General features: G+C 39.6%; 1 protein-coding gene across 8 annotated transcripts in view; it reads right to left on the reverse strand.

The window, feature by feature from the left end:
- LDLRAD4 (low density lipoprotein receptor class A domain containing 4) overlaps positions 1–16,834 on the reverse strand; it is a 414,465-nt gene that overhangs the window by 300,222 nt on the left and 97,409 nt on the right. The window lies entirely within an intron of this gene.

Consider the following 16,834-nt stretch of genomic DNA (forward strand, 5'->3'; position numbering starts at 1 on the left):
TACATCTACCTCTAACAAATATCCAGTAAGACTAAAGTTGCTTTGACTCTGTAACTGCTCTCCACTATGACTGTATCTCCAGCACTGAAGAAACACCATAATATAGTGAAACAGCATGAACTTTTCTTGTTTTTAGATATGGCCTCGTGTTGTCACCCAGGCTGGAGAGCAGTGGCACAATCATAGCTCACTTCAGCCTCAAACTCTTGCCTCAGCTCCCAAGTAACTGGGACTACAGGTGCGTGCCACCACACTTGGCTATTTTTTTTTTTTTAACTTTTTGTAAAGACAAGATTTTGCTATGTTGACCAGGCTGGTCTTGAACTCCTTGGCTTCAAGCAATCCTACCACCTTGGCTTCCCAAATTTCTGATATTACAGGTGTGAGCCACTGCCCCTAGCTGACTTTTAAACTCAATATTGAAAATCATTCTGCCCTTGCTGGGTGACACTGATCAAGCTGCTTAACCCTTATGAAACCACTTTCCTTATCTGTGACGAAATGGATAAACAGAACTTTTTCCTTTCCTCTGGATATCAAACGAAAGCAAAAAGACAATGGCAAAAGTTTCATGGAATTTTTGAACTCCATTTTCTACGGAACTAGGAGACAGGGATAATCTCCAGAATTCAAAGTATCTGTAAGGTCTACCAGAGGCAACTGAGATTGGACAGAAACTTCAAAGAGAAACACAGAGAAATGAATGAATCTAAGCACCACCAGTGAAAGCATGCTTGAAGGTGAAGAACACACCCTGAAGGACATGGCTCTAGTCCATAATTGCATGTATGAGTGCACAAACTGGACTGCAGCCCTCCAAGACTTCTGACATCTCAAAGAATCCAAGGCAAGACCATTTAAAAAAAATCTCAGAGATGAATTATATCTGTAGGAAACTGCTCGCTCTCTAATGCATCAGAGATAGAGAGAGGTTCTGGGTTGTAAAGCCTAGAAAGCCATCTTGGTTGGAAGCTTCTCCATACCACAGTATCTCTTGAATAAAGCTGGCCTTGGAAAACCCAGCTCACTCAATGATGAGTAATAAAAAGGGAATTGGAAAAGCAATTAAGTTATTATATGAAAAAATGTGAAAGAAAGCCATAAAACTTACCAATAGACAAAGAATACTCCCTAGAATGTTGCTAAGGAGAAGATGAAATTTGTGACCAAAATTTTGCCATTTTGTAAAACTTAATGAGGCAATCACTTTGAAAGAGAGAGGGAAAGGGAGGAGGAGAGGAGGGAGGAATGGAGAGAGGAAGGGAAGTACCACGAAGCACAAATATAAGAACTCAAGGAAAAAATAGTGAGAAAAAAAAGAAAAGGTAGAATATGAACTAGAAGAAATCAGGGAAAAAAATACTTAGGGGAAAAAGTCACAGAAATGAAGATAAATTTTAAATTAGCATAATACAGAATAGGTATTACAGAATCAAAAAAAAAGGGACAGAGGAATGGATTAGAAAAGCCTAGACATTGAAACTGAGGTAAAAGAAAAAGAGGATTGGGGGGGAAATGGTAGGTTTGGAAGCATGACAAATGAGAGTCAAAATATGCATACAAGGAATCCCTAAAAAATAAAAACAAGCAATAGAATGAAACAAATATTTAAAGGTATTATTCAAGAAAAACGTCCTAAATACAAGATTTAAATCTACATACTGAAAAGGTACCCAGGCCATTCCAAAATGGACCCAAAACAGTCAACAACCAGGCATATCGCAGTAAAATTGAACTTAATAAATCTGACCTTAAAGATAAAGGACAACTCCTTGGCCTAGGGTTATGGTTTGACTATTTGACTCCTCCAAGCCTCATGCTGAAATCTGATTCCCAATATTGCCTATTAGGAGGTATCTGGGCAATGGGGTTGGAATCTCATTAATAGATTAATGCCCTCCCTCATGAGTTCTCACTCCGTTAGTTACCTCCCTGCACTCTCTTGCTTCCTCTCTCACCATGTGATCTCCACACATGCCAGCTCCACTACACCTTCTGCCATGAGTGGAAGCTTCCTAGGCCCTTACCAGAAGCAGATGCTGACACCATGCTTCTTGTACAGCCTGTAGAACTGTGAGCCAAATAAACCTCTTTTCTTTGTAAATTACCCAGCCTCAGGTAGTACTTTATAGTAACACTACACAGACTGAGTAATTAGGCAAAAAAAAAAAAAAAATCAAGTCAACTATAAGAAGGAATTGTACTAAGCTAGCCACGTATTTCTTCAAAGTAATACTCTATGCCATAAATCCATATGTTACTGCTTCAAAATACTTAAAATACTTAAGCAAATAAAGCATAAGCCAAGAATTTATACCCAGCCAGGCATTCCTTTAAGTAAAATGACCACTGACTGACAGTTTTGAATGCACAGGCATTCAGGAACTCTTGTCCCAATGAATTCAAGAGACAATGAGGAAAATAAAAGCATAAGAACTGGCAATTGAATTCATTTAACTATAAAACTAAGATTAAAACAAATGTGATGATTAAAGTAATCAAATCTAAATGTAATAATTAGTGACAACGTAAAAATCATACAACCAGCAAAAATTGCAGTGATGGGGGAGAGCAGCAAAAGATGGTAGGAGACAGGATAATGTCACTGACTGCCTTAGCCCTAGTGACTGAGAATCAAAAGCTATCATTGAAATATGATGAAAAAAGTAATATACATATAAGCATATCTAACAGTATGATGGTAAATATACATATGAGCATATCTAACAGTATGACACAAGAGAGTGCTGTGAGGGGAGAGGAAGGAAGAGAACATGTACTCAACACCAGTGGTCATGATGGAAGCTTCCCTCTAATGAACCAGAGGACTGAAGACATTCCCTAAAGTTATAATCAAAAAGGTTACTATTAGAAAAAGTACAAACATTCACAAATATAAAAAATATAACATCAACTTAAAATAGCCCCCATAAGAGATCATTTTAAAAACTATAAAAACAGAAAACATAAAATGACAGAACTCAGACAAAACATGAAAGCGTAAGTCACATAATGAAAAAGACTTGAAAACTATAAAAACAGAAAACATAAAATGTGACATAACTTAGACAAAATGTAATTGTCACATAAATAATGTAAATGAGCTAAGTTTATCAATTAAAAACTTTTCAGATAAATCTATCAAGTAAAATTCAACCCATTCTCAGAAAAGAAAGAGTTAAGAGAAACTTCCTCAACTTGTATCACAATTGATGAGAAATGAGAATCTTTCCTGCTAAGATCAGAAACAAGGCAAGGGCATCCTTCTCACCACCACTTTTCAACATTGTATTATAAGCCCTAGCTAGTGCAATAAGACAAGAAAAGAAAAGGAAATAAAAGGCATACTGATTTGGAAAGAAGAAATAAAACTGTCTTCTTTGTGCACAGATAGGGAAAATCCAGAAGAATCAATATAATTCTGAAACTAATAAGCAACTATAGCAACATTCTAGGACACAAAGTTAATATAGTAAAGTTAAGTGCTTTCTTATAGCAAAGAACAAGTGAAATATGAAATTTAAAATATAGTATCATTTAAGTTATCACTCCCCAAAACAAAATACTTAAATATAAATCAAACAAGATCTGTATGAAGAAAACTACAAAACTCTGATGAAAGAAATAAAAAAGAAACTACATAAATTAAACAGATGGTCCATGTTCATGGATAGGAATACTCAATATTGTCAAGATGTCAGTTTTTCCCAACTTCATCAACAGACTCAATGCCATCCCAATCAAAATCCCAGCAAGTTATTCTGTGGGAATTAACAAACTGATTCTAAAATTTACAAGGAGAAGCAAAACACTCAGAGCATCCAACATAATAGTGAAGAAGAACAAATTCAGTGTGCTAGCACTACCTGACTTCAAGACTTATTATAAATCTACAGTAATCAAGACAGTGTATCATTGATGAAAAACAGACAAACAGAACAAGAGAACATGATAGAAATCCCAGAAAGAGACTGACATAAATATAGTCAATTGATCTTTGACAAAGGAGTAAAGGCAATAAAATGGAGCAGACAGTCTTTTCAACAAATTGTGCTGGAACTACTAGGTATGCTCATGCAAAAATAAATAAACCTAGACACGTATCTTACACCTTTCACAAAAATTAACTCTAAATAGATCATAGAGCTCAATATAAAACACAAACTATAAAACTTCCAGAAAATAACACAGGAGATGATCTTGGGAATGGCAACAATTTCTTAGATTCAACACTAATGGCATGATCCATAAAAGAAATAATTGATAAGCTAGACTTCATTAAAATCAAAGACTTCTGCCGTGTGAAAGACAATGCCAAGAGAAATGAGAACACAAGCCACATACTGGGAAAAAAAATATTTTCAAAAGACACATCTGATAAAAGACTCTTATTCAAAACATACAAAGAATTGTTAAAATTCAAAAATAAGAAAACAAACAACCCAATTTAAAAATAGGACAAAGACTTTAACAGTCTCTCAAAGATATAGAGATGGCAAATAAGCATATGAAAAGATGCTTCACATTACAGTTCATCAGGAAAATGAAAATTAAAACAATGAGATACCACTACACACCTATTAGAATGGTCGAAATCCAGAGTACTGGCAATACCAAATGCTGGCAAGGATGAACAGCAACAGAATTCTCATTTATTGATGGTGGGAATGCAACATGGTACAGTCACTTCAGAAGACAGTTTGACAGAGTATCAAAAAAGCTAAACATACTCTTAGCATATAATCCAGCATTGTGCTCGTTGGTATTTACTGAAAAAAGTTAAAAACTTATAACCATGCGAAAACCTACTTATGGACATTTATAGTAGATTTATTCATATTTGCCAATATTTGGAAGTAACTACCTCATGTCTTTCAGTAGAAGAGTGGATAAATAAACTGTGGTACATCCAGATAATGAAATGTTATTCAGCGCCAAAGAGAAATGAGCTGTGAAGCCACAGAAAGCCACGGGGAAACCTTAAACACATATTACTAAATGAAAGAAGCCATTCTGAAAGGCTACGTACTGTACAATTTCAACCATATGACATTCTGGAAAAGGCAAAACTATGGAGACAATGAGAACCAGTGGCTGCCACAGGTTGAGAGGGGGAGAGATGAATAGGTGAGGCACAGAGGATTTTTAGAGCAGTGAAGCTACTGTGTATGATACTCTAATGGTGAACAGGTCACTAAACATTTGTCCAAACCCACAGAATATGCAACACCAAGACTGAACTCCACCATAAACTATCAACTTTTAGTGATGATGTTTCAGTGTGGGTTCATTAATTGTAACAAATATACCACTGCAGTGCGGGATGTTGATAGCGGAGTAGGCTGGTTATGTGAGGGTGAGGTATATAAGAAAATTTTTGTAGCGTCTGCTCAATTTTGCTATGAACTTAAAATTTCTCTAAAAAATACTTTTTAAAAATTCAACCCAAAAAAGAATGTTTTGCTCACCATGATACAAATAAATTTTAAATTCTGAATGAAATGAATTTTCTAAGAAAGTATAATTTACCAAAATTTGTTGTACCAAAGCTATCTGAACTGACTTCCACAGGAAAAAATAGAGAAGATTATCAAAGGCTACCCACCCCTATAAAGAGTAGCCAGTTTCTTTGGAGTAGTCAACTACTACTCACAATTCTAAAGCCATCTGTCAGGTGCTATGGCACACACCTGTAGTCACAGCTACTCTGGAGGCTGAGGCAGGAAGATCTCTTGAGCCCAGGAGTTCAAAACCAGCCTGGGCAAGATAGCAAGATTGCAAGATTTTGTCTCTAAATAAAAATTCTTTTAATAAAAGGCAATTCTAAAGCTTCTTATACTTCTCTAGGAAAAAAAAAAAAACAGAAAGCTCCAAATTTTTACAAGAAGTAAAAGTAGCATTGATACTAAAGCCTAAAAAAGAGCAAACAAAAAGTGTACTGTTCACTGGTAATATTCAGTGGAAAAATCATAAAGCATTACAAGAATAATCCAACATTAACTAAGAGTGAAACATAATCAAGTGCTGTTTATTTGGGAAATGAAAAAGTAGTTCAACATTAGAAATTCATTATTAAAATTAGTTATACTGATGTTTAATAAACACTAGAAGCAAGACTCAGAAGAAGACATGAGTACTTCCATCACCACCACATTTTAACACTGTACTGGAGGTACTAGCTAATAGAAACTAGAGGGTTTTTTTCTTTTTTTTGTAAAAGAAAAGATAAAATAATGGTGTGGAAAAATAGTCAAACTTTTTCCTCTGCTCTCACAACACAGCAATCAACACAGAAGTCTTCTGTGAGCAAATGTGGGGAGGGGGATTCCCCACACACCAAGCAAGCAAGCAAGCAGTTCTTTATGGAGATCCCCTGGGTGTCCTCCAGTTCAACTCAATCTGACCCTCCCTACCTGGAGACAGTGTCAGATCCCACAGGTTGCTGGTTCGGTCCCCAGGACTGTCCCCAACTTGTGACCTATGCTTCTGGCCGACCAGCTATAAACAGGATTCCCAAAACCTACTTCTTGGGTTTGATTAACTAGTTAGAGCAGCTTACAGAACTCAAGGAAACACTTACTTACCTTTACTGCTTTATTATACAGCATTTATTAGAAAGGATACAGATGAAGAGATGCATAGGGCAAGGTATGGGGGAAGAGACATGGAGCTTCCATGCCCTTCCCAGGGATGCAGCCCTCCAAGAACCTCCATGTGTTTATCCAGAAGCTCTCAGACCCCAGCCCTTTGGGTTTTTATGAACTTTAGTATGTGGGCATAATTGATTACATCATTGGCCACTGGTGATCAACTTAACCTTCATCCTCTCTCCCCTCCCTGGAGGGTGGGGATGGGCTGACGGTCCCAATCCTCTAGTAATACCTTGGTCTTTCTGGTGACCAGCCCCATCCTGGAGCTACCTAGGAGCTGCCACCCATCAGTCAGTCATTAAAATACAAAAGACATCATTGTGGAGACTGAGGATTTTTAGGTTGTGTGTCAGGAAAAGGGGTCAAAGACCAAACTTTTCTATTACATCATATTTTTATAATATTACGTATTTTAGTAAAATATTATATCAATATAGTTATATTAATAAAACAATAATTTTCTATTATATTTATTATAATATCACAGATGGCTATTTGCAAATAATTACTATAGGCTACAAATAATCAGATCCTATTTACAGTAGAAATAAAAAAGATCCAGGAATAACCATCAATAAGGTTAATAAAGTTTTCTGAAGAAAACTACAGAAACTACAGACACAAAAGAAGTCTTGAATAAATGGAAGATATGCCAGGATTAGGACAGGGAAACTCAACACCATAAACATGCCAATGCTCTGAAATGTATAAATGTAGTATGATCACAATAAAAAATACCACATTTCGAAAAGCTAGACAAGCTTGATTACAAAGCTAAAGCGAAAAAATTAGCAAAAAAGTAGTACCAAGAAAATTGGAGGGGAGTGGGAAGTTCTATCATATAAGGATACATGTAGAAAGGCCCCAAAATTAATAGATTAATTAAAAGAATAATGGTTAAAAGAACAGGAAATCAAACCAATTAATCAGATTAATGAATCCAAAACTAGACCCAAATGCAAACAGAAATTCAGTGTATAGTAAAGGCAGCATTTCAAATCAGTGAGTAAAAGATAGATTATGCAAGAAATGATACTGGAATTGGGTAACTATTTAGGGGAGAAAATTGTATTCATAACTCATATCACCACAGGATAAATTTCAAAGATAAATAATTTGGGTATTTTGCCTTGTTGGAAAAAAGGACTTTCTGAAAATAATAGAAGAGAACATCTGGAGGAATTTCTTTATAATTTTGAAAGATACTCCCTAACTGTAACTGTAAATGCAGAAGTCCCAAAAGCAAAAACTGATAGATTTGATCACATCATCTACAAGATGACCAGTGATCCACCTGGAAAAGAGAAAAAGAGTAAGAACAGACAGTCAAGGAAAAGCAAATACAAACAGCTCATAAATCTGTGGAAAGATAGTAAATCTCACCCATAATAAAAATAAGTACAACTCAAAATAACTCTATTTAACTTTTTTTCCCAGGAGGTGACAAAAACCTTTAAAAAACTGAAAACATGCTCTGTTGGCAAAGGTGCAGAGAAACAGGCCTCTAATATATTGCTGATGATTGTGTGAACTGGTGTAACCCTAAAGGTAGGCATTGGTAATAATCACTTAAAACTGCAAATAAATATACCCTTATCCTAGCAACTTCACTTCTGGGAATGTATCCTACAAATGCATGTTCACATGCGGGAAAATATGTGTACAAAATATACAACGACTGCCAACTACTCAAACATCTACTTATATGACAAAGGGTTAAAAAATCTAGTGTATCCATTCAATCCAGTCAAAACTATGCAACTGTACAATAGAATGAGGCTGCTCTCTGGGAAGTGATATGCAACGATTTCCCAGGTCAAATTTAAGTGAAATAAACCAAGGTGTAAAACTGTGTATATAGAATCTATAATTTAGACATAAAAAGATAAATAACATTTTATGTTTATTTCATATGCTTACAATTTTGGAATGTATACACAAGAAAATAACAAAAATATTTAAATACTGGGAAGTGGGAGAACTGGATGGATGGGAAATAGGCATAGGAGAGAAATTTTTTAATAAACATCTTTTTATATGTTTTTGAGCTGCTTGACTAAAAAGGCATATTTTAAAAATGAAAGGTATAAATGAATAAATTAATACATTTGAAAATTATTGTGAAGATCATATAAGACAGCCCAGAGCCTAATACAAAGTTGACGCTCAATAAATGCTAAGATACTTCCTTCTACATGGGATAAGAACATGTCAACTGAAGAATGATGAGGTTCATATATGTGGAAAGAAGAGCTTTATTTCTCAGAAAGGGCTGCACCCTGCAAGTGGCCCTTATATAGGCTGGGAAGTGTAGCCTCTGGCCAGAAGCCAGAAACAGGAACTTCAAGGGTGGGAAGAATAAGACAGGGATTTATACTCAATGAGGTTGCCAAATATGCATATTCAATAAGCTCTAGGAGGAGTCATGAATATTTATGAAAGGAGTAACATGCACATGGACACTGAGCTTCATGCCTCTCTGTGGGACCCATGTTTAAAAAATGGTGGCATGAGCATGACCCAAGGGTGGAGTTTCTGGCCATGTGACGTCAAAAGGTGAAGCTGAGGACATGACAACCCGAACTGCATGACTCACCAGAACCACTCCAAGGTCGGTGGCTTCGTATCAGGAAGAGAATGCTGGTTAGTTGTTTGATCAAAACCACAAAAAGGAGGAACAACATCAGGCGGCTGCTGAAATAAGTAGGGAGCTTCTAGCCCGCAGGGAGGAGAGCCTGACAGTGTCGTCAAGGTGGGGGGTCTCATGCAGCATATTCCCCCTCCTGTCACGGCCAGGACTCAGTTCTAAGGTTTCTCTGGGTGCCCCTTGGCCAAGAGGGGGTCCATTCATTTGGCTGGGAGCTTAGGATTTCATTTCTCAGACAATACCACAAAGCAGACTAATGACAGCCCAGAAGCAAAGCAGGAAGCCAGGGGACATGTCTCATGACATCCTCATGTCAGCACCAGCGAGCTCCTGAGCAGAAAGACCTGCTGCTCTCCAAGACCCGCTGCTCTCCAAGACCCTGCTCCCTGGGTCTCTGGGCCCATCATGTCCAGCTTCTCAACCTCTCACAACTTACTTTCTTTCTCTTTAAAACTGAACCCATGTCCCTCTATCTTTAGAAACAAACTTTGCTTCATCTTGCTAGGCCATCAAGTACCACTTCCATTTAACACCAAAATCCTTAATTAAAAAAAATACATGCACCATATGGAAATCTCTCCACTTCCTCTCCATCTGCTCCTTCCGACTTCCTTGAAATCTGGCTTTGATTTCAAAGACTTGCCTGAAGCTGTGCTCTTCAACAATGACCCCCTCTTGCTATTCTGATGGCGTTTTCTCAGCCAGTCCCTATCCAACTTTTCACCTTTCCCCATGGAGGTGCTGTTGCTTGTCCACTACTTGAAGTTCCTTCCTTAATTTCAGCAGCCCCATGTCCCTTGGGGCCACAAGCACTCATCTTTGATTAAGGACCAGATGCTGTGCACTGGAGAGAATAGCACACACAGCTGCGGGGAGGATTCATACTTAACAAACGTTAACCAAAGTGGCTCCATCACTATCGTCATCATTTCTTCAGAAGACAATGGATAACCAGGGGATAGAGCTCTGCTGCTGAGTCCGCAGCCCACAGAGGGAGTCAAACAGAACAACAGTGAGCCCAGGACAAGACACTGACTTCTAAGAATAAGCACATGAGGAGGCGCCCCAAAGCCAAGGGAGAACCAGATGCCAAGAAGTAGCTTATCCATGACAGTAACAGTGATAATGAGAAGAAGAAAAAGATGTCTGCCTTTCCCGTCAGCACTTGCTATGTCACACTTTGATAAACACTTAGTCTCGTTTAACCATGTAAAGGAAAACTTTTAAAAAGCTCAGGACCCCAAATTCCTTATGCAAAAGGGAAAGTTAAGCCAAGCAGATAAGCCAGGCAATGCTCTCTTCCACAGGAACAGCTGTTAGGAGCATTAGGCATCAGTCAGACCCCACAGAATGGTGAAAGCCTCAGGACTCCAAAAGGGCTACCCCACAGATCATTCCTAAGTGAATTCTTTGCTGGCATCCCATAAACAAGAACATCTCATTGGAACTTCATGTCTACAATCTGACTCTAGCTTAAAACTGAAGTCTGTTCCATTCCATACTGATCACGTCTATTACAAGCTTAGCTTCCCAGGTGCAGAACAAAGATGAGATCAGTCATTCCTTCACCTGCCCAGAGACGTCTGCATAACTGATTCTTCCTTCATGCCCTTTTATTCTTCTTCAAACATTCACCTTATCTTATATAAAATGTAGATTTACTGGCACTAACTAAAGTCTCACAAGAATGTAATCATTCGCCTTACAGCCCACCTGCCCCTCTTCCACGCCTTTCCCCCCTTTAAGGAAATGTATAAATACTGAGCCTCCTGAAAACCTCTTTAGAAAAAGAGACACAGATGTGTCTGTCTGTGGCTTGTGTTCTTCCAGATGCACCCTAAAGCTGGCTTAATAAATGTCAACAAGTGAGACCTTTGCCTCAGTCACTCATCTCAGCTATCAACCACATGTAACCATATACAATTTATATTGCCATCCATGTTACAGATGAGGAAACTGAGGTTGGCTCCAGAGCACTAGGCAGTTCCGAGATGGGCGGGTGTGCAGGGAAGCTGAGTGCAGGGATCAGCCGGGAAAGGGCCTTCAGCATTGCCCGCGTGGAGAGGGAGAGTGGAGGAGACACTGAGCAGCTGGGGAGGCCACAGGAGGCACAGAAAGGGAGAGGCCCCAAGCCTCCCTTTAAACGGTGGGCGGACTGCAAGCCAGGGAGACTGGCTGGGCAGTGAGGGGAGGTGCCTGTGGTGCCAGGTGGATCTGAGAGCTGGTTTTCCACTGGGGGAGTTGAACGGGGCAGAACTCTGGTCAGAGCCGTGTCAAAGGCTTAGTGCACTCTGCATCTCTGCCTCTTGAAATCTTAGTCTGGGTCTTCCTTGTGGGATTAAAGCTCTGCCATCAGCCTCCCCAAGATGTCCAAACCCATGACTGCAAGGCTCACTTCAAAACGTGAAAAGAAAATAAAATCCTAGGACCCCAAACTCACTACGGCCAAAGGGAAAAGTTAAGCTGGGAAACAGTCATGCAAAAAGCTGACTTTCTTTTTATTTCTATACAGATCGCTGCAAGATAAAGGCCACATGTCTCCCCGGGTGGCCTCCTTCACCCTAACAATGTAAGTTAACAGCTCATCTTGGCAGGCATGGCACAAAGGCAAGATCAGAAATCATCCTTCTGCCATCCTGAGACAAATGCACATTTGACTTCTTCCTCTACTCTGTTTACTTTATCCCATGTAAAATGCAGATTACTGAACAAGAGACACAGACATAATTGACGTCCCTCTACCCTTCCTTTCACATGTCACATGTGGATTAAGTGAGCGAAAATCAAAGCCTCACAAGAATGTAACCACTCACCTCACCACGACCCTCCCATTTTCTTTTCTCCTTCCCCTCCTGTCTGCTCTTTCCCCTCTAAAAAATGAAGGTGTCAAAACCCTTTTTGGATCCTACTGTGACGTGTGTGTCTTTTCCCCTGGTGCATCCTCAACCTTGGCAAAACGAGTCTCTAAATTGAGACCTGTCTCAGACAGTTCATAGTTTACAGCGGGCGGGCACTGGAGGTTCCAGACCGTCAGCAGCAGTCCACTCCAGGCCCTCCCTCCCAGCCAGGACGCCTGGCCTCAGAGTCAACATGCTCAGACCAGAAGCCACCAGCTAAACCCACAGGCTGCTTCTTGCTCTTCCCTGTTCTGCCGCTGTTCTCGGCACTTAGAAGGTCCTTGGGACATATTCAGAGAGTTAGTAATTTCAGAACCTTGTCAAAAAATAGACTCCATAATCGATTTTTTCAGAACTTTGTAAAAAAATAGACTTGGACTCAAGATGGTTAAGGGAGCCACGCTCATGTAATTCATTTTCAAGATCTGGTATACTAATTCTGATGACTTTTTTCCTCACTGTCACCCAGGTTGGAGTGCAGTGGCGCGATCTCGGCTCACTGCAACCTCCACCTCCCAGGTTCAAGTGGTTTTCCTGCCTCAGCCTCCCAAGCAGCTGGGACTACAGGCATGTGCCATCACGCCCAGCTAATTTTTGCATTTTTAGTGGAGACGGTTTCACCATGTTGCCAGGCTGGTCTTGAACTCCTGACCTCAGGTGATAAACTCTGATGACTTCTTTAAGATTGTATCCTTCTCTGAACTTGATTATTTTCTTCTTTATTACAAATATTCACCAAGGAAAAAGACCAAGGTGAAGAGATTAACCGAACATTTCACAGTATTCACTGGAAATCCTCATACTCCTTATACATTTAACAACAGTCACAAGACATCTGATCCCAGATGCTGAATAGTTTGTTCATCATGCACTTTTGTCATCATTTCCATATTTTTAATATTACTTTAAAGTATTTTTAACTTAATTACTGAGGGATGTTTTGTTTGGAGTTTGGTGCCTCCTAAAATGTGGCACCTCACTTGAGTCAAGGCCCTGCCAAATAAGGACCTGACTTGGAAGCAAGAAAGGAGCAAAGAATGTGAACACATTTGTTGTTTCCAGCTCAGGACGCAAAAACCATCCTCATTTCTTTTCCCACATCCAGTCCTCTCCTAATTGCCAGTCATGCCATTTCCACCGCACGAGAGCTCACTTCCAGGAGCTGAGGGTAAAAAGGGGCATCCCTGGTGAAAGCAAACACATGACATGCTGCAGCCAGGCATGGTGGCAGCGTCCGTAGCTCCAGCTACTTGGGAGGCCAAGGCACAAAGCAAGATCCCGTCTCTACAAAAAGAAATGTATGCAGAAAATTGAAATGGATAAAGACATATCTTTTAAAAGGCAAATTTCTAAAAAAACAAAATCAAGCTTTTTCTGTGGAGTGAGAAGGAAGTGGTTTTCTTTCTACTGCTCCTCTTCCCAACTCCTTCCCCCTGAGCAAGCTTCATAAAAGTAGAAATCCAGAGAGATGCTGCCACCAATTTTGTAACTATTTGTGAAGAAAAGAAAACTCTAAGTCAAAGCATTTGTGTGACACAAATTTGCATTATCCATCTGTGAGGGATACAGCCGAATTCAAAAAGAAGTGAGAAATATGGCCTGGTGCGGTAGCTTGTGCCTGTAATCCCAGCAATTTGGGAGGCCAAAGCAGACGGATCACCTGAGGACAGGAGTTTGAGACCAGCCTGGCCAACATGGCAAAACACCATCTCTATCAAAAAAAAAAAAAAAAATTAGCCAGGTGTTGTGGTGCACGCCTGTAGTCCCAGCTTGTAGGGAGGCTGAGTTGGAAGAATCACTTGAACCTGGGAGGCGGAGGCTGTAGTGAGCCAAGATCGTGCCACTGCACTCCAGCCTGGGGCAACAGACCACAATTCCTTCTCAAAAAAAAAAAAAAAAAAAGGAAAGAAAGAAATATGGATGACAGGCCAGTCATAGTAGCTCACACCTGTAATCTCAGTACTTTGGGAGGCCAAGGTGGGTGGATCACCTAAGATCAAGAGTTCACGACCAGCCTGGCCAACATGACAAAACTCCGTCTCTACTAAAAATACAAAAATTTGCCAAGCATAGTGGTACACACCTGTAGTCCCAGCTACGGGGGAGGCTGAGATGGGATAACCACTTGAACCCAGGAGGTGGAGGTTGCAGGGAGCCGAGATCAAGCCACTGCATTCCAGCCTGGGCGACAGAGCAAGACTCTGTCTCAAAACAAAACAAAACAAAACAAAAAGTGAGAAAAGTGACTGGCTTAAATAAATAATAGAAATAAGGAAGTGAGAGCCATTTTAAAACTCAGCTGTGAGGTAAAAGTCCTCACATAAAAATATTAAGAAGGGAAATGTAGACAATTTTTCACAAAGAAGTAATTGTCATATTATGTAAGTGTGTGGCAATACAACAAAGACTCTGATGAGATCATCTCTTGACTTTTTTCTTAGGATAAAGTTTTCTATGCTGTGAATTAATATTTTCTGTGTTTCGCTAAAAAGAACAAGCATGGCTAGTTTTTTGCAAAAAAAAAAATTCTAAATATAATTATTCTGGCTTTCAACTGCTTTGTGCACAAATAAAGATTTTAAGTTTGTGTGTTTATTCTTTTTTTTTTTTTAGATGGAGCCTCACTGTTGTTGCCCAGGCTAGAGTGCAATGGCACAATCTCAGCTCACTGCAACTGCCACCTCCTCAGGTTCCAGCAATTCTCCTGCCTCAGCCTCCTGAGTAGCTGAGATGATGACAGGTGTGCACCACCACACAACAGCTAATTTTTGTATTTTTAGCAGAGATGGGTTTCACAATATTGGCCAGGCTGGTCTCGAACTCCTGACCTCAGGTGATCCACCTGCCTTGGCCTGCCAAAAGTGCTGGGATTACAGGTATGAGTCACCATGCCTGGCCTTGTATGTTTATTCTTAATACCTTATTTTTGGAAGAAGAATCTGCATTATATTTATCCAAACCTGACAGTTGTAAAATTGAATGGAAAAGACTAAAAACAAGAGGACATAAAGAAAATAATTCAGAGCTCTACACAACCACCTAAAATTTGAGGGAGATGAATTGATCCCAAATAGAATTAAATAGCCACAGCAAGCCAAATAAACTATGGTTTTCAAACATCACCCAGCGGTAGGGCCCAGAGATAGGCTTTGGAAACGTCTGCAACTCCACCTGAAATCATAGACTCACGACGTCCAGAAGGAAGCTGGCTGGGCAGCCAAACCACATATAGACCTCTGTGCCGGGCCAGAGGAGACCCAGGGAGCCAGTTTCTTGGAGCCCTGCAGAGTGCTCGGGCTGAAGTAACCACTTCTTGCTGCCTTCATCAACATAAGAGGGGAGGGGAGAAACATCTGCTGTAAAAAAGTTGCTGCAAAACCAAGTATCTCAAACTACGCTCTCCACACTGAACTCAGCATTCTCTCTTATAAACAGAACAATGTATAAAACCACAGAAGAGCTTATGATGAGATAGGCGATAAAACACATTATCTCATCATAAAGTTGAAATCTCAGGATGGAGTCAGAAGTAACTATGATTCCTGCAACAATGCAGATACCATTGTTTTCAAGTCAAAACATAATTTTTTATAATCTGTGAATGCACAATACATAATTTTTTCGTTTTGGTTTTTCATCCTTTCTTCCCTTGGGAGTATCAGTCAAGAACTTATTATAAAATTATTATAAAAATTATAATAAAAATTAGACATAGTGGCCTCAAGTAATGTCTCATGACCTGAGCATTGAATTGTAAGTCTCAGAGCTATGAGGCAATTGTGTCCTAAAACACTTACCTCAAAGGTCACCTCATTCGGAGTTTCCAAAATTTCAGCCACTGGAATGTACTTTTCATGGTTTTTGCCATGAATATAGGCCACCTGTACTGTTTATTTCCTTAGTTTTTGATATACCTCATCACTCTTTTGACTGAAAATAATTTTTTTTAAAGAAGAATTTCTATTACTACCATAAATAGAAAGCCACTATCACTGGTCATAAGTTACAGGCAAATCTGAAACACACGCACACAGCAATGAGAAAGTCATCTAGTGATAATTTTTAGGGAGAGACAAACTGAACTAAACAAGTGTCTCAAATGCTTAATGAACTTGGCTTGCTGCAGGGAGAGAGTTCAAGTCCTGCTTCCATCCATCTCTAAAAGTCCAACTTTTCTGATCTATCCAAGGCAGAGGAGCAGTGTGGTGTCTATAAACAAAATGTCATCAAACAAGAGGAAACTCGGGAATGACCCAGCTCCAGCATAGCAGCTGCATGACCTGGGCCAGCCACCTGGCCACTGCATACCTTTGTTACCTGTCCATGAACTGGAATGAATCATACCCCCCCATGGCCACTCCAGAGGGGTATGCACTACAACTGATTCATGTTTCTACACCATAAAATCTGCACGAGCAAAAGGTGCTATGACAGAAAGGAGCAGCAGTAAGTTAATCAATACTATGAAGTATTTAATCAGTGTAAAGGGCTTTATGATGCAGCAGTGTTTAAAAAATCTAATCAGTGAATGACCTCACCCACTAAACAGCTTGATATATTCCAGAGGCAGCAGGCTCTAAGTTCACCAACAGTCACTGCGAGTGCTGAGCTCCCCATCCATTCTTTTTTTTTTTTTTTTT

This window comes from Cebus imitator, unplaced genomic scaffold (assembly GCF_001604975.1).
Source record: "Cebus imitator isolate Cc_AM_T3 unplaced genomic scaffold, Cebus_imitator-1.0 Scaffold242, whole genome shotgun sequence".
NCBI classification, from domain to species: domain Eukaryota; kingdom Metazoa; phylum Chordata; class Mammalia; order Primates; family Cebidae; genus Cebus; species Cebus imitator.